This window comes from Mytilus californianus, unplaced genomic scaffold, assembly GCF_021869535.1.
Source record: "Mytilus californianus isolate M0D057914Y unplaced genomic scaffold, xbMytCali1.0.p SCAF_25, whole genome shotgun sequence".
In the NCBI taxonomy this organism is placed as follows: domain Eukaryota; kingdom Metazoa; phylum Mollusca; class Bivalvia; order Mytilida; family Mytilidae; genus Mytilus; species Mytilus californianus.
The window spans coordinates 443,158-462,760 of NW_026262674.1; positions in this window are offsets into that span (position 1 = coordinate 443,158).

Below are 19,603 nucleotides of genomic sequence, written 5' to 3' on the forward strand. Positions count from 1 at the left end.
TGAGTGACGATAATAGTTATCAAAGGTACCAGGATTATAATTTAATAAATCCTTAGTATTTCGAAAAATTCAAAGTTTTGTAACAGGAAATTTATAAAAAATGACCATATAATTGATATTCATGTCAACACCGAAGTGCTGATTACTGGGCTGGTGATACCCTTGGGACGAAACGTCCACCAGCAGAGGCATCGACCCAGTGGTGTAAATAGTTATCAAAGGTACCAGGATTATGGTTAAAGGAAATATGATTGATTGATTGATTGTTGGTTGCTTAACGTCCAGTGGCAAATATTTCATGCATATTCAGGACGAGAACAAATTAACAATAAATACAATAGGAAGGTTCTGTAATAGGGGCGTCCGGGGTTAAGGTCGGAGAAATTTAGACTGTTACGGGAAATAAGGGAATATTGGATAGGGACAGAAATTTAGCCTTGCAACAGGTCACCTACGGACCCCTCAAAGAGTTGTTGCAAGGGTTCTTAACGTGCAAAGAGCATGGCACTCTCTTTACACGAGGCATCGGATTTAACGTCCCCATTCTGACCGGACGTGGCTGCAAATTTGTACATCCCGCACAGCCAAACGGACGCCCCACTTTAGCAAGGGCTTTACTGCCGGTCGGAGGAAGACCAATGGTGACCATACTTCTATCCCCCAGTCACCCTTGGGGGATAAAGGAAATATGAGACTTTCTGCAATTTTATTGCTAAAATACAAAAAAAAGGGGGGGGCTATCTGAATGATCAATAAAATCTATTAAATTAATTTGCAACCGAAATTCCTTTAACATATTTTGAACCAAAGAAAATGCAAAGCATTTCTGAAATCAAGGATAAATTAAAGCAACTTTTGGGCTGCACTGTCTGTTTTAATGTGACTTGATGAAAAGGTCATATTTTTAATTAATTGATGTGTTTGGCCACACCCTTATTTTCTATATATATCATTATGTTTCATGAAATTATGTGATTTATACTTCATACACGTGCTATCTGTGATATTAAAGTATTTAAACACTTGGAAGTATTTTCGCCTTTATTTCTATTTGATTGATTGATTGATTGTTGGTTGCTTTACGTCCAGTGGCAAATATTTCATGCATATTCAGGACGAGAACAAGTTCACAATAAATACAATAGGTAGGTTCTGTAATAGATTAAGGGATTATGGTCGGAGAAATTTAGACTGCCACGGGAAATGAGGGTATATTGGATAGGGACAGAAATTTAGCCTTGCAACAGGTCACCTACGGACCCCTCTAAGAGTTGTTGCAAGGGTTCTTAACGTGCAAAGAGCGTGGCACTCTCTTTACACGAGGCATCGGATTTAACGTCCCCATTCTGACCGGACGTGGCTGCAAATTTGTACATCCCGCACAGCCAAACGGACGCCCCACTTTAGCACGGGTTTTACTGCCGGTCGGAGGAAGACCAATGGTGACCATACTGCTATTCCCCAGTCACCCTTGGGGGTATTTCTATTTGAGAATTCTATGAAATATATGCATTTCAGTAAATGCATCTACAAATGAACTAGAAAAAACTAAGTACCTATCGTTGCCATGGATACCATTGGTGTAAGGGCTTCAAACTTGCATGACTTTCATATGAGATCAAACTGAACATTTAGGCAAAGTTTCATCAAAATCAAACAACCTTGCATGGAGCGCCATCTGCATGGTTTTCTCATAGATGTCCATGTAAGCAAACATAGTAAGTTCATATTGTTGGCTATAATTTATTGTTTGAAAACTCATATGGTTAACACATTTATGAAAAACACTCTGTTGTCATGGTAACCAACCAGAAGTCACTGCTTTCACTTTTTTCTAAATATCGGGAAAAAATCAATATATTTTGTATTTCGTTTGTAGATCCCCAAGAGTTTACATATGTGTCTAATGAAAAAGTATCTATTTCTTAAGAGCTCAGAAAAACGAGTGCGTTCTGTTTAGGATATTGGTCTTACTTGATTGACTGTTCTAAGGGTGTGCATTTTCCATTCGTCTATCTTTGCAATTGCAGTTTCACAGTCATATTGTAGGTCCTTTAGCTGCTCTGTGGGAGGTAGTTGCCTAAAAGCATTCTGCATTTCAAATTAAAAAAATTTCTAACAAACTACACCCGTGACATGTGATGTCATGTTTGTGCGAACAATGCACTTTGAAGTTGCCAAATTTGTCAGTTGTGTTTGATAATGCCCATTGCAAGCAATGATCTGCAGATCTACTTCCAATTTGCAGATGTAGCTGAATGTATGATAGACAGTAAAAAATAAGCTGCATGTGCCAACTTGGACCTAGTCTTTCTCTTGTGCGTGTACTAGATCTTCTTGTACAAAGACAATGTTTCAGTGATTATCGAGTGACACATAAACAATTTCATTCAAGTCTGAACAAATTTAGAACTTTTATTTGTAGAAATACAAAAAATATCCGTGGAATCTTTCCCGCGCTAGCCATTTTCTCATTTTTCCCTCGCCTCCATGTACAAGACCCCAATAGCATTTAATATAAAGCTGCCTATTAGACATTTTAGAAGCTTTTCATGTGGTTTCAGATATTAACATTTCATTAATTGCTGCTTGTTGACCTCAATATAGTTTATGTTCGAGAATAAACTAGAAATCTCTCAATAGACCGGCTAGTCAACAACCACCAATTCCATGCAGTTACAAACCTATCTTATTATCAGACAGTTAAGTAAATTACTTAAAAGAATTCCTTGGAAATACAGTTGTTTACAACAAAGTAAAACGTTGGTGCAGAAGTGGATCAACTGTTGAAAAATTACATACAACTGCCTCAAAGCAAACATAAAAAATATAATCATTATCTACGGTAAACTCTGGATATATGTTTGGTTGGGAACTTGTAATATTACTACAAAAGAAGGAAATTTTATTCCCATAAGGTCAGAAGATAACCAAGCTGTGTTGATTATCACACGCTATTTTCAAAAATTCTCAACATTAATTCAGAAGTATTCTGATGGCAAAATAACATTTTTAGAAATTCCAGTCTTCTCAATTAAGTCCTTCAACAAATCACATACAAAATGTGCTATACTAAGGGCAATCGATGCTTTTGCACGCTAATAAAAATAAAATGAAAATTATTTAGTTCTTAAATTTGTTTCACATGCATTTGTTAAATTATATTGTAGAATATAGAAAGAGAAGAAACTTCCCTAAACATAGGTTTTGCATGTTTCCATCATGGTAAGCTATATATTTCTTATTATTCTTTTTATGACTTTGTTATATTTGTATGTAATTATTCTGATACTGAATTATTAATTATAAGATGGTGATTATGTATATAGTATATATAGATGTTTTATTAGTTTCAGTTATGAGTAAAAAGAAGTGGTATGATTATTAATGAGACAACAATCAAGAAGACCAAATGATGTTGAACATTAGCAGCTATAGGTCAACGTCTGGCCTCAAATAATAAACAAAGGCCATGATTATTATTATTACTACATAGAAGGCTAGAAAAGCCCGACAATGTGTAAACAGATATGGCCCGAGAACACAAGTTAATTTCGTAGTACACTATAATAAATTGTACTACACTACAGTCTAAGCAGTATGTAATTGCTGCCTTCAGAAATAATTACACATCAATAAATTTTATGAGCAAGAGAACATCATTTTGCGAGATTGATTGATTGATTGATTGATTGTTGTTTGCTTTACGCCGCATTAGCAGACAAAGGATATACATTGATTATTTACAAATAAAAATCACTAAGATAACGTGATAAAAATTTAAATCGTTTTAAATAGAAAACAACATACAAAGGTAAGGGCTATTTTCAGAAAAAAATAAATGGCACTTGGAAATATTTTTGTATGGGTGGGGGCAGGACACGAAGTTCAAATTATATGCAAAGTAATGGAATTTTGGATTGAATCGATATCAATAACATGCATAAATACATGGATTAAAGATGGTGACTTTCCTTACTTACGAATCGGGTATCTTCAGTTTTATACCGTTTGTTATCCAATCAGAAAATTTAAAAACAATATTGCATTTGAAATGTGACAGTCCAATACAGATACCGTAAATGTTTTTCTATTATACCATATTTGAATTATTTTTAATTTTGAAGGTCATAACCCAAAGCTAGAATTAAGTGTAAGGGTCAATACTCATTTTAAGGAGATAGGTGAATGTCATAGATATCCAGCACAATGTTGTACCTACACGATTATGAAAAAAACCCAAAAAACAATATTGTGTCTCATCACCATGCACAAGAGACAAACTAATGGAAAAGTTGGAATCTAGAGAAAGCTTGTTTTTTAAATGGACTACACTTTTTGAAAGGAAACAATCTGATATGATGGATGTCATCACAGATCTCTGCAGTAATGAGTACGCTTGATAGATATTTTTTCTCATGACCAACTACAATATTTCAATAAAACTACTTAAGATCTACAAAAACATATCTTCCTGAATATACATAAATTATTTCCCATTGGTCTTAACCAACATCAACCAATCAATTAATCAATAAAATTTCGGAATATTGAAGTTTAAAATTATTTTCTCAGTTTAAAGTAAGAAAGTATGTTATCATGGTACTGTACATGATAAAAAATTATTCTATTGGAATACATTAGAAAACACAAAAATGTCCAGCTTACACTAAGTCTTAATATCTAGTTGGCAAGCGTTTTACTGCCGGTCGAGAGAAGACCCAAAGTGTCCATACTTCCCTACCCCAGTCACCCATGGGGTTTCATGGTTAAGTTTGAAGTAGAAATCTCCCTGCCATAACTCGGATCGTAATGAGATCCTTTTTAGCAAATAAACTTACTTCTTCTGAAATTGTTCGACTTTCGCTCTAAAATGATCAGAGAGACATGGACTTCGATGACAATAACGAGCATATTTACCCATTTACATAGGATTTCTACAAAACATAACTCTATATTCAACAAACAACGGATGCGTTTGTCTCCAGAAGTAGCGATTGATTGATTGATTGATTGATTGATTGTTGGTTGCTTAACGTCCAGTGGCAAATATTTCATGCATGTTCAGGACGAGAACAAGTTAACAATAAACACAAAAGGTAGGTCTTGTAATAGAGGTTATCCGGGATGATGGTCGGGGAAATTTGGACTGCCACTGGAAAATGAGGGTATATTGGAGAGGGACAGAAATTTTGCCTTGCAACAGGCCACCTACGGACCCCTCAAAGAGTTGTTTCAAGGGTTCTTAACGTGCAAAGAGCGTGGCACTCTCTTTACACGAGGCATCGGATTTAACTTCCATATTCTGACCGGACGTGGCTGCAAACTTGATACATCCCGCACAGCCAAACGGACGCCCCACTTCGGCAAGCGTTTTACTGCCGGTCGGAAGAAGACCAAGTGACCATATTTCGTTTCCCCAGTCACCCTTGGGGGGCCAGAAGTAGCGAACTACCACCGTGTTGGAAAACATCCTAATAATCAGGGTACATATCAGTTTAAGAATCATTATTAAGATTGTAAATATCTTCATCCGTACAAATCGTTTAGAAGCATTCGAAGTTATGTTAGAAAAACTGGCATCTCTTCTTAATGATAACATAAGTGATGGGACAGTCAATAAACAGAAATTGAATAACAGACAAAAAACATTATGAAACAGAGTTTTCTAATATCTATCACTCATATGAGTAAAAAGGATCAAGGAACTCAACAAGTGTGTAGTTAAACTTAAACATCAACAAAATCGGAGGAAAATTTGAGACGGCAATTTGCTGACACATATTCGATTTGTTTTGAGTTGTTTTTGATTCAATGATGTAAAGCTTTCTCATTATTTTGTCAAATTCCTGTTTTCCTATCTAAACTTCAAATCGATTGTACTGCCTACATATTTCTCAAATTTTGCTTTCTATATTCATGTTTATGTTGTGCAAATGAGGATCAACCCCTTTAATAATAATATTGTCGCTTACATGCTGTTTCTGATTTGATGACACTTGAATTACGTGCTACATAGATATTTGTCACAAAATAAACTTTATTTGTGATTTTAGACGATCGACATAAGCTTACAATTAGTGAATTTATGGTATATTAGGATACAATAAGAAAGATCATCTTTATAAGGGAATGTAAGAGTAAAATACGGTAATGTTTTAAGTTCATTAATTAAAACTCTATTTTGGCATTAAAATTAAAAAGATCATACCATAGTGAACATGTATACTAAGTTTCAAGTTGATTGGAATTCAACTTCATCAAAAACTACCTTGACCAAAAACTTTAACCTGAAGAGGGACAGACGGATTAACGGACGCATAGATCAGAAAACATAATGCCCCTCTACTAAATAATTGTTCATATGCAAATAAGGAGATGTGGGATAATTGCCGATGACACAAACCCTCCTCCAGAAACCAAATGAAATAGAAATTAACATCCTCAAAATTTCAGACTGTTTAAACCCAAAATACTATATAAAATGTTGTTCCTGCTGTAACATCGCCAGGAACTTTATCGGGTCCGGAGTACTTGAAAAAAGTTGCCAAAACATGACAATCTACACCGGATGATGAAAAGAAAATGGCAACTACAAAATGGCCAAAAAGATCAAACTGGAATCACTTATTAGCTGTACTTAAGCAAATGACATTCCTTAGCCGTATTTGGCACAACTTTTTTGAATTTTCGGTCCTCAATGCTCTTGAACTTTGTACTAGTTTGGCTTTTTAAGTGTTTTGATCTGAGCGTCACTGATGAGTCTTATGTAGACGAAACGCGCGTCTTGTGTATTAAATTATAATCCTGGTACCTTTGATAACTATTGTATTTATTAATTTAAAACGCCCTTTTCGAAAGTTTTTTTTTCGAATTACAATTCCCACAACTTCCCTTTCTGTGCCGAATTCAATTGTCAGAAACTGTTTTGACCTTTACTGGAATAACACAAAATAACCATTTGCCCGAAACCCGCATACATACAAGATATTAAAGTTTGGCTGTAATTAGTCTCTTTTAAAAGAATTGCAAATCATTTATGCCGAGCGGATCGAGGCTAAAAACAATTTGAAGGGTTTTGGAGCCGCTGAAGGCCACAATAAGCTATAGAATTAATGATGCAAAATGATGCTCTTTAAGTGTTTCCCAGACCCTTTCTTAATCTGAAAATGGAAGATCCAATCTGTTTTAATCTGTTTTAATCATTTTTTGACAATATTTTGGTCTCAAAGCAACATGTTTAGATTCAGTGTAATTAGACTTAAGTTTTTAGGGACAACATCAAAAGACCAATATGTAGGATAAAGCAAAAATCAAAGAACTATTTGATAGGTGCAGAAAGTGTATTAATTATGTGAATGGTTCTCTAGTAAAACTATCTTATGTATGTCCTGCCTGTAAATTTTCTTTCAAATGGTTTAGCCAGCCTTTTGTCGGAGGAAAGCCAGCTGGAAATTTAAGCATGTCTTCTGCCATTCTCCTATCTGGATCAATTCATAGTAAAGTACTGAGGATGTACAACTACATGAACATTTCTTGTATCAGTATGAGTATCTATATGAACCACCAAGATTATGTTCAGGATATTATACAAAGTAGTAGAACTGTTGTACTTGGCGGTGATGGAAGATGTGACACTCCTGGCCATTACGCTAAGTATGGCAGTTACAATATGAATGATTAAGATGAGGGAACTGTTGAAGATATTCAATTAGTTCAGATATTTACATTTGTATGCTTTAAAATTAGTCTTAAAAAAAAATTTCCGGAAATCAAATTAATAAATATCTTTATGAAAAAAAGTGTTGAAAACTGATAAGGCGGACTGACAGATGGACAGACTGACGGCAAGCAAGCAAACCAAAACTCCCCTATAGCTTCGCCTACACTTAACTGAACAACACCATGTATATATAATATAGAGCAAATTATATTTAAAGAACAAGTAGGTAACACTTGCAGAATATTTTTTTTTTAGTTATCAGTATTTATATTTTCACCTGTTATTATTTTCACAGAGTAATGAAGTTCCAAATAGCCAACATATGGAAAAGGCTGGATCAGTGCTAAGTGTCGAGTTTTTTCCATCACCATACTATTCCAATAAAGACAATCATAACAGATTGACACAAAATAGATAGCGAAATGGTTACGGGAACAGATGCAAGAAACAACACACCACTTGGATGTATAGCATGTTGCCAAAAATTAGTTTTTTAAAATGCTGTTAAATGAATTTTTTTTTAAAGTACTTTACTATTATTGGCCTTACTAACCAGTTTTTACTGTGGCATGAATGTACTATAAACACATTACGTTAAGTAAAATATATAATGAAATGGCTATTTTTCAGGTTTAAAGAAAAAGTTGGCTAAATTTTCAATGCAAAAAGACTGCAAGGACATTCAACCATTGATTAAAAGTATTGTTAACTACCTTTACTGGACTGCTGCCTTTTCAGCAGGACAGGACCCGGATGTAATTATTGCTAAGTGGTATTCTATTCTGAACAACATCATAAATGTACATGATGGGCATAGTGATGAATTTCCAGCATGTCAGCATAGGCCATTAGACGGCAGAGAAAGGCACAAGAAATGGCTTTAAAAAGTACTGGATATGCTTTATAACGATTTGTAAAATTATAAAAAAGAAAAGTATATCTTAATAAGGGCATTCAACACAGAGCCTTGGCTCATGTTTGTTTGACACATTTTAGGTACATTTGTATATGTAATATGTGGCTATTCTCAGCTGTTTTTAAGTCCCCGCTGTAGTGGAAGGACATTAAATTTTGCCCTAGTACGTCTGTACGTCCGTTCGTCAGAACATCCCAAAATTGGTTTCAGTTCTGTTTGCTTCAACCAAATGTTATAAAACTCTTACACAATGTTTTTTACAACAAAACACAGATTAAATTTGAATTTTGACGGGTGTCACTTTTACCTTCCTTGAGTTATCCCCTTTACAAATTAAAAAACTGCACAAATATTGTAGTATTTCAGATCTCACAATACCCGAGTGTTCATCGACAATTCAGAAACAAGGAAGCTGTTGTTAAAGTTCGTTAAGGAGGGCTTGGCTGAAAAAGAATTCTGCAAATTGAAAAACCAAATTGTCATATATCAACCTGCCATGACAGATTTATTGAATAACTTCTGGGAATCTGGTTTTGACAAATGTCCTGGTATTTATTCCTATTTTTTATTGGTATTATCCAGCAATTACCCAGTTTGTGGTTTCTTGCATTATAACAACAGCATTTTTCGAAATCTTTTCCGATTGATGACAGTGCTTTTGAAGCAACAAGTTCCCTTACCTTTAAACTTTTGAAAAAACCTTGAATGGATAATTCCTGAGTTAATGTATTCAATCATTGAGGAGTTGGTTTTAAAGGTACAGTTACCATTTATTAGTGGCAAAATAACAACACTTCAGATTGTGAATTTTTCCCCTACAATTCCAACTATATGCCATAGGGGCAATTATGCCCTTGATAACGAAAAATCCAAAAACGAAACAATTGCACGAAGAAGAGGTCAACACATCCCACATTAACTCCAGGATTATTAAGTCTCGTGTACCCATGGTAAATATATTTTGCATTTTTAGTTTAATTAGTTTAAGTTTAGGTTAATTCTAGGGGGTAATAAACATGATTATGTTAAGGCCAAGAAAATCTAATGAAGATGGGAGGTTGCTGCCAAATAACATCTGCATTAACCTCAGCTGAAAAATAAAAAGGTAAGATTATTTAACTGTAGATAATTATACCCCCACTCACTGAATGGTAATTGGTTGGTCATGTTGGAATCACTTGTTCTGCCGTCCGTCCTTATTTTGTTGCACTTATCTCAACTCCTGCTGGACAGATTGAGTTAACATTGGTATGCAATTGTAAACATGTATAGTTGGAGCATTTATAAGTTGTAAGCGATTTTGGCTGCTCTCCGATATAAAATTCCTAATATTTTTTACTGAACTTTAAAGACTTAAAATAATGTGAGATTTTACAAAATAATTGCTAGATTGCAGAGTGATGCAAGGAAATTGTATATTTAATGTAATAGCGGAAGAATTTTCTAGAGAGACACCAATGATTCGAGACCACACCTGATCGAAGTTCATATCAGTTATTATTGATTTCCACCCGTAGTGCATTTATTATTAATGTGTAAAGCTCATCCTCACTAGCGGAAAATAATCACGTCCGTAGTTTAAAACTTCGGATAATACATTGAATTCATGTAGAAACCGTATAACTGCACCTCTTCATACTAATAGCGACAAATTTATTTTACATTACCTGTGTAACGTACAAAAAGTAATTGTGACTTATGTCTAGTGTAAATGTACACGATAAACAAACAACAAATATGTTAAATACACGTCTGGGGTTTTAATTTTTCATTTGTGTTTATTTACTCTATTTTAAATGTTGTCATTATATATCATTAAGAATTAATAATAATCATTGCAATAAATTGTTTGTAATTATACTGCCCACTGAGGGTCGAATCATTAAGTTTTGACCCCCAAGGGTGACTGGGGAATAGAAGTATGGTCACCATTGGTCTTCCTCCGACCGGCAGTAAAACCCGTGCTAAAGTGGGGCGTCCGTTTGGCTGTGCGGGATGTACAAACTTGCAGACAAGTCCGCTCAGAATGGGGACGTTAAATCCGATGCCTCGTGTAAAGAGAGTGCCACGCTCTTTGCACGTTAAGAACCCTTGCAACAACTCTTTGAGGGGTCCGTAGGTGACCTGTTGCAAGGCTAAATTTCTGTCCCTATCCAATATACCCTCATTTACCGTGGCAGTCCAAATTTCTCCGACCGTAATCCCTTAATCTATTACAGAACCTACCTATTGTATTTATTGTGAACTTGTTCTCGTCCTGAATATGCATGAAATATTTGCCACTGGACGTTAAGCAACCAACAATCAATCAATCATTAAGTTTTGTGATGCATTGATTGATTTATTCTCTATGTCTCCTATAAGTAATTGCTGTACATTGCGTGGAGTTATAAACAAGTGTTGCATGCGTAAATATAACGTTGAACAAAAATTAAAAAAACTAGAGGCTCTAAAGAGCCTGTGTCGCTCACCTTGGCCCATGTGCATATCAAAAAAGGGAAACAGATGGATTCATGACAAAACTGTTTTGGTGATGTGTTTGTATATCTTAATTTACTAAGCATTCTTGCTGCTTCCAATTATCTCAATCTATTATGAACTTGAACAAGTAGTTTCGGAGGAAAATATTTTGTAAATTTTCCAAAAATTATGAAAATTGTTAAAAAGGGTCAATTGACCATTTTGGTCATGTTTACTTATTTGTAGATCTTACTTTGCTGTACATTATTGTTGTTTACAGTTCATCTCCATCTATAATATTATTGAAGATAATAACCAAATACGGCAAAATTTTCTTAAAATTACCTATTTAGTGGTAGTAACCTAACAACGGGATGCCTGATTGGTCTGAAATTTCAGGGCATATAGATCTTGACCAACTTTTAGCCATGGTGACCATCTTGGTTTGTTGCCGGGTCATCGGACACATTTTTTAAACTAGATTCCCCAATGATGATTGTGGCCAAGTTTGATTAACTTTAACTCAGTAGTTTCAGAGGAGAAGAGATTTTTGTAAAAGTTAACGACGACGGACGACGGACGCCAAGTGATGAGAAAAGCTCATTTGATCTTTTAGGTCAGTTGAATTAAAAATAATTGAATTTTGATTGACAAAATCTAAAGTTGAAAATCGAATGTTGAATCTTCAAGTAGAATGTTGAAATCGAATTTTGAAATAAATTGCTAAAATTCCAATTTATGATTTTTTTTCAATACAATCTCGCATTATAATTTTTAGAATTATTAAAAGCAATTCAACTATGGGAGAGAAAATTACATCATTAACAAAATAGAAAGTATCCAAGGACAAGAATGCAACTGCTCATGCTTTGCAGTTGTCTGTATGTTGTGGTTCTAAGAATTGTGTATGAGTATCACAATAATAGGATAAGTAAAACTATAGTGAAGAGTGCAGAAATAACTATTGGGATGGACGGACGGGTAAAGGTAACACTTATTGCTCATTTTGCCCCTCAGCAGAGGCATTACAAAAGTAAGATAATAGGTTCTAAGTGTCATCTTTTTTTATTTTATTTTAACAACGAAATAGACATTTTTACCAATAATAATTTTCTTCAATAACGCGCGTCTGGCGTAAATACAAAATTTAATCCTGGTATCGATGATGAGTTATTTACACCTGCAATAAAATCAAATAAATACATAGTTGAAAAATGCAAACTTAATAAAAAAGATACATTTATAACTATTTTCTGCGATAGACTTTTTTCAACAAGTATTTCTTGGAGAAAAACAAAGACAAAAATGAAAAACCCCCAAGGGTGACTGGGGAATAGAAGTATGGTCACCATTGGTCTTCCTCCGACCGGCAGTAAAACCCTTGCTAAAGTGGGGCGTCCGTTTGGCTGTGCGGGATGTACAAATTTGCAGCCACGTCCGGTCAGAATGGGGACGTTAAATCCGATGCCTCGTGTAAAGAGAGTGCCACGCTCTTTGCACGTTAAGAACTCTTGCAACAACTCTTTGAGGGGTCCGTAGGTGACCTGTTGCAAGGCTAAATTTCTGTCCCTATCCAATATACCCTCATTTCCCGTGGCAGTCTGAATTTCTCCGACCTTAATCCCGGAAGCCCCTATTACAGAACCTACATATTGTATTTATTGTTAACTTGTTCTCGTCCTGAATATGCATGAAATATTTGCCACTGGACTTAAGCAACCAACAATCAATCAATCAATCATAGAAAATGTACTTCGGTCAACGCTTTTACACCCCAATGAATTTACAAGAAGAAGCATTCAATTCTTAAATGACAATAGAGGATGAATATTTCGAATATTACACTAATTATAGACTAGGTTTATGTGGTTGTGCACATATACGTTGTGGATTCAGACGAAAGACTTTGCATTACCTTCAGTTCTGATGTGTTATCAATTGCAATTCATCTCATGACGACATTATTGTACGTCAATCTAAATCAAATAAGTGACCACAAGCCTATATGACCAGAATAACCCTTCTCTTGGTGGTTTTAAAAAGTCAAATGGATATCACATATAACAGACCAAACAGCAAAAGCAATATCAACAATTGAACAAAGACAAATAAAACAATATAACACGTAGTTAAGATAATAAACAACGTCATTACGCAGAATCCATACATCAAGACCATCATGTATAATGTGTGAAGTTGATACGGAATAGCTATCAACAAGGTCTCGGCATCCTGTATTTAAACGAAATTTAGACAGTAATTTTATATTCCAGAACAAGAAGAAGCAGCGAAGGCCATAATGCTGCCACAACAAATAAGACAACTGAATGTGGCACCTGTATCGCCAAGTCTGCAACCGCCATCACCTATAGCAACAATACCGATGTCCATGCCTTCTCCTCCACAATTTGAATCACTGTATCCAACACCACCTTCTCCGCCACAACATTGTTACCCAGATGAACAAGTAGTGATGGACAACAGCTTTGTATTGCCACCGTTACCACCATCACCAATAGTATGCAGTGAGGACGATATGGATGCCACTCTTCCAATGCCACCACCAGAACTTCTATTTCGTGAGGATTTTCACGAACCGATCCAAGTGAAGATAATTGCACATTTGATGACTGCTACACCAGCATCACCAGGTGTAAGTATGGTATAAGTATTATGTGTAAACTTTCAATATAAACCGAAGGAGGTGCCATGTGGCAATGATATTAGATTGTAGAATAGGTAGTCAAGGTCAAAAAGTCACTTACAAAAAGGTCACAATTCAGTTTAGAGAGAACATTTCTTTGAATAAGAAGACACTTATTTAAAAAAAAAACATTTTTGTAATTGTCTTGAACTTAGATATATATATATATATATATCAACTTGACTCTTCTTAAACTACATGAATCAATAATGATCAAATAATTCTTATGCAAAAAAATAAATTTTGCATCTTCTTTCATGCTATGCAACTTCTATCAATGTTAATTAGGTGAACTTAAGCAAATCACTTCTTCTTTTACTTTCATTTTTTCTTTAACATTTCATGGTTTCATGCTTGACTATTGACTAAGCTCAATTAATTCAATATTCGATCAAATTATCTAATTAAATAAATAAGAGTTTTTGAATTATTATTTATATTTAAATTTTCAGAATGTTACAGCATACATACTCGAGGACATTGTCTCTTTTCCATTAAGGTTAAAATTTAAAAACGCTGGCAAATCTTTGAAATACACTTCCTGGGCCATGTTTGTCGATCGATCAAAACTTCGGAATCAATTTATAAACTAGATACCCTAAGGAACATTAAGGTAAAGTTTGAAGGTATTTGGCCACGAAGTTTCAGAGGAGAAGATTTTTTAATGTTAGCAAACTTGATGAACAAATTGTGTAAAATTGTCTTTAAAGGGCAATGACTCCTTAAGGGGTCAATTGACAATTTTGGTCATATAAAACTTTTTTGTAGATCTTACTTTGCTGAACATTTTTGCTGTTTACAGTTTATATCTATCTATAATTATATTCAAGATAATAACAAAAAACTGCAAAATTTCCTTAAAACTCACAGTTTAATGGCAGCAACCCAACAATGGGTTGTTCGATTCGTCTGAAAATTTCAGGGCTGATAGATGTTGACCAATTGAACAAATTTTCCCATGTCAGATTTGCTCTAAAAGCTTTAGTTTTAGAGATATAAGCGAAAAACGGCTTTGACCCCTATTTTCTAAGAAGGTATTTGGCCCAGTAGTTTCAGAGAAGATTTTTGAAATAGTTTACGACGACAGACGACGGATGGCATAAGCTCACATGTGGCCCTTCGTGCCCCGGTGAGCTAAAAAAGGGGAATTTACGACAACTTAAAAAAATAAAGAGCTGCACTATAAGCGCATGATACGCCTGTTGCCCTTCTAGCTTGTCTTTATGCTTTAAATGATTTTTTTTGTACCTTAATTAGGCTGTTAGTTTTCTCATTTGAATTGTTTTACATTTTTCATTTCAGGGTCTTTTATAGCTTACTGTGCGGTATGGGCTTTGCTCATTGTTGAAGGCCATACAGTGACCTATAGTTGTTAATTTTCTTTTAATTTTTGAAAGGTAGCTTAGGTCAACAGATGTAAACAATTCACCAAAGTTTCATAAAATTTTGTGAAAGTGTTTATTATGAGTGATTGTCCGACTTCTGGAAAATCCCCCCTTTTTAAAGCATAAAAATTCATAACACGGAAACCTAAAATCTGAAATTTATAAAAAAATCGAAAGGGAGCATACGTCAACAGATATAAACAATTCACCGAAGTTTCATTAAAGTTGATAGAAACATTTTTGAGTTATTGTCCGAAAACTGGAAAATCACACTTTTTTAAAGATAAAACTTCATAACATTGAAACGGAAAATCGGAAATTTATAAAAAAATCGAAAGGGAGCTTACGTCAATAGATATAAACAATTCAACAAAGTTTCATTAAAGATGATGGAAGCATTTTTGAGTTATTGTCCGAAAACTGGAAAATCCCCCTTTTTTAAGCATAAAACTTCATAACATGGACCCCCCAAGGGTGACTGCGGAATAGAAGTATGGTTACCATTGGTCTTCCTCCGACCGGCAGTAAAACCCGTGCTAAAGTGGGGCGTCCGTTTGGCTGTGCGGGATGTACAAATTTGCAGCCACGTCCGGTCAGAATGGGGACGTTAAATCCGATGCCTCGTGTAAAGAGAGTGCCACGCTCTTTGCACGTTAAGAACCCTTGCAACAACTCTTTGAGGGGTCCGTAGGTGACCTGTTGCAAGGGTAAATTTCTGTCCCTATCCAATATACCCTCATTTCCCGTGGCAGTCTAAATTTCTCCGACCTTAATCCCTTAATCTATTACAGAACCTACCTATTGTATTTATTGTGAACTTGTTCTCGTCCTGAATATGCATGAAATATTTGCCACTGGACGTTAAGCAACCAACAATCAATCAATCAATCATATACCCACTGCCTGCATAGGTTACATTCAACCAAGGAAAGGAAGTGCTGATGTTTTCAAGGAACATGACAACCCTTAAAAGGCACATTCTTAAAGATGTACAGCATCTAGTCCAGCTGAGCATACTGCTAGTACAAAATGATGTAAAAATGGCATAGATGCAATATCAAAAAAAAATATACATATTTTAAGGAAAACCACGATACTTTTATTTAATAAAAAAATTTAAGAAATTAATAACGACAAACAATTATGGTTACTTCATGGTGCGGGACTTGGTGTGGCTTCGTTCCTGATACAATGTACAGAATAATGTACCATTATAACTTTATCATACATTTCTTCTTTGTTGTGGAATAAAAGCAAAGGACATAATTACCTTTTTCTATTTTACCTTTGTTTCAAGCAAGCACTTGATAGGTTGAAATAGGTTTACTGTTATAAACTTACCACCTCCAGTCCTGCAGGTTGTGTCAAAAGTTACCCTTGTGATACCCAAACAGTCTTGGTGTGAAATTTTGAACAGATTTCTCTGACCTTAGTGGAGACAAAGAAAGCGTCGAGTGTTGGAAGGTGGTGCTTAAACCACGTGTATGAATAGACAACTAATGACGCACAATGACTATCCAAGTCGCTTAAGTACAATTTATCCTAAATCGGCCTTAAGATCATTAAGATGAGGAATTTCCATGCTTTTTTTTTAACTTGGTACCTTTTGTGTCTTTGAATGTAATCCAGTTTTCTTCTTTCATTTTGTGTATCTTCGTCGGTAAGTATAACATTCTCACTTTCGTTTTCCTCACTGTCACTTAGATCCTTGATTTCCGATGCTAACATGTCCAAGTGCCATTTGATAGCTGTTTTGTGATGATATGGTCTCTTTCCCGAAGAACAGTGACATGACTAAAGTCTTTTTTACGGTATCAAATGTTACAATTGTTCTCTTTAATTTTGACCAGTATCTCCTTCTTTCGGCATGTACAGAAAAAAATTAACTGTAAGAAACTGAATGTGGAATCCTTAAAAGACTAAGAAAAGGGCATGTTCTAATACAGCTTGTTCTTGTAGTTGATGCACCATATGACCTTGATCTTGTGTGAGTTTTTTTTCTTCCACCATTTGTTCTTATGAAACGGAGTTTAAAATTTCTTTACATTGCTTAATTGCATAATGACTTTATCTAGCATTTGGACATTCAAAGGAATAGTTGCGATCACGTTTCGCTATTTGTTGATCTTCTATACACTGTTTTATTCTCTCAAAATATACCAGCATCAGGTCTACTAGTTATTTAGGCCACGTGGCCAGGATTGAAGGGGCCTGAAATGTTCTTTGATGAGGCAAATACTCCGTTATATATGTCAATTACAGTAGGATAATGTCTGGTTTGGTAAATGTCATTGTTTTCATCCATATGCAAGTTAAGATGACTTTTATACCATCTTTTTGTTATAATCTTTATACATATTTATACATATTCGGCATTTCTTCGTGACTGATGTTTCCTTTGGTGTTTGTTTTTTTGAAAGTTCTCTGAAGGAAAAATGAATATATATTTAGCATAGAATAGGTGGATGGATACTACGGACAAGCAGTCTCCGAGTTTCACAAATTAAGCACAAGTTTAGGATTTTCTCTAATTTTGCCCTCCCCCGCTCGACGATGAAGGTATATGACAACATTCATGCTTTTTATTCACCGAGGGGAAACATCAAATTCTCCCGTCTGGTCTCTTCCTCCCCGAGGGTATCACCAGTCCAGTAGTCAGCACTTCGCTGTTGACATGAATATCAATAATATGGTAATTTTTATAAATTTCCTCTTTACCAAATCATGAATTTTTCGAAATACTAAGGATTTTCTTATCTCAGGCATATATTACCTTGGCGGTATTTGGCATTACTTTTTGGAATTATGGGTCCTCAATGCTCTTCAAATTTGTACTTCTTTGGCTTTATAACTATTTTGATCTGAGCGTCACTGATGAATCTTATGTAGACGAAACGCGCGTCTGGCGTATTGAATTATAATCCTGGTACCTTTGATAACTTAACACATTCTGAATTATAGTTGCGTGAGAATATGTTAGTCCCCGAAATCTTATTTAATTAAAGAACAGAACAGAACAGAAACACAAACAAAAAAAATGTTAACTGCAATTTATTCCGCAGCAGCCACTCGAAACAGTAGAACAAACGAACAAAGCAAGAAAACAGCGGAAATGACTCACTGCGTTCATTCGAACTCTGTCTGCAGTTATGATTCTTAGCACTGTGTATGAGTTTCATAAAATTTGCATGAAATAAATAAACTCAAGTCAGATAGCAGAAACGAAAGACGACAGGACGATAAATGGTACCACTAATACCCATATCGTCTACGTTGGGGGCATAAAACGAAATTGGTTTCATATTATAGAACTTGGAAGGCAATTATAGTAAAGGGACGACCATTGGATATTGAAAGGAGGGGGAAAAGGACAGAATTTTTGATTTATAATTAATACATTTATTTTTATCATGTACCATACGCATGCTCATTTTTCTTGTTCATACCAAGCCAACACAATTATTCCCATTCAAAATTATACAATGTACAGAATAATGTACCATTATAACTTTATCATACATTTCTTCTTCTTTGTTGTGGAATAAAAGCAAAGGACATAATTACCTTTTTCTATTTTACCTTTGTTTCAAGCAAGCACTTGATAGGTTAAAATGGGTTTACTGTTATAAACTTACCACCTCCAGTCCTGCAGGTTGTGTCAAAAGTTACCCTTGTGATACCCAAACAGCCTTGGTGTGAAATTTTGAACAGATTTCTCTGACCTGCAGTGAGGTGGAAAATAAAAATTATTCAGTTTGGGTTGGATAAATATGAACATAACAGTACATAGCCTTTGGCTGTGTGTACCGTAAAATCGAATGAGGATACTAATTAAAAGAGGGACGAAAGATACCAGAGGGACAGTCAAACTCATAGATCAAAAACAAACTGACAACGTCATGGCCAAAAATAAAAAGACAAACAGACAAATAATAGTACAGATGACACAACATAGAAAACTAAAGACTAAGCAACACGAACCCCACCAAAAACTGGGGGTGATCTCAGGTGCTCCGGAAGGGTAAGCAGATCCTGCTCCACATGTGGCACCCGTCGAGTTGCTTATGTTATTACAAATCCGGTAAATAGTCTAATTCGGTAAGTCACATTCGTGAAAAGGGAAGGGTATTGTAGTTACGACATAAGGAACATATCCGATATCATCTATGAAACGGTTATTCCATAACGATCAACCAACTCGTGATGGCGTCCATAAAATTTACGAAGTGATGACTTCAACTTCACCATTTGGAACTCTTGGTTTAACAGCTTCCTTGTGAGCAGCAATCCTGAAGGTCAATGTTAATTTATTGTTGTTTTTATCTTTCATTCTTTCGTTTTGTCGCGTTTTATTGGATTTATGGTTATACATATAAAGACAAATTGAAAGAGTTGGTATTACTTTGTTTCATTAA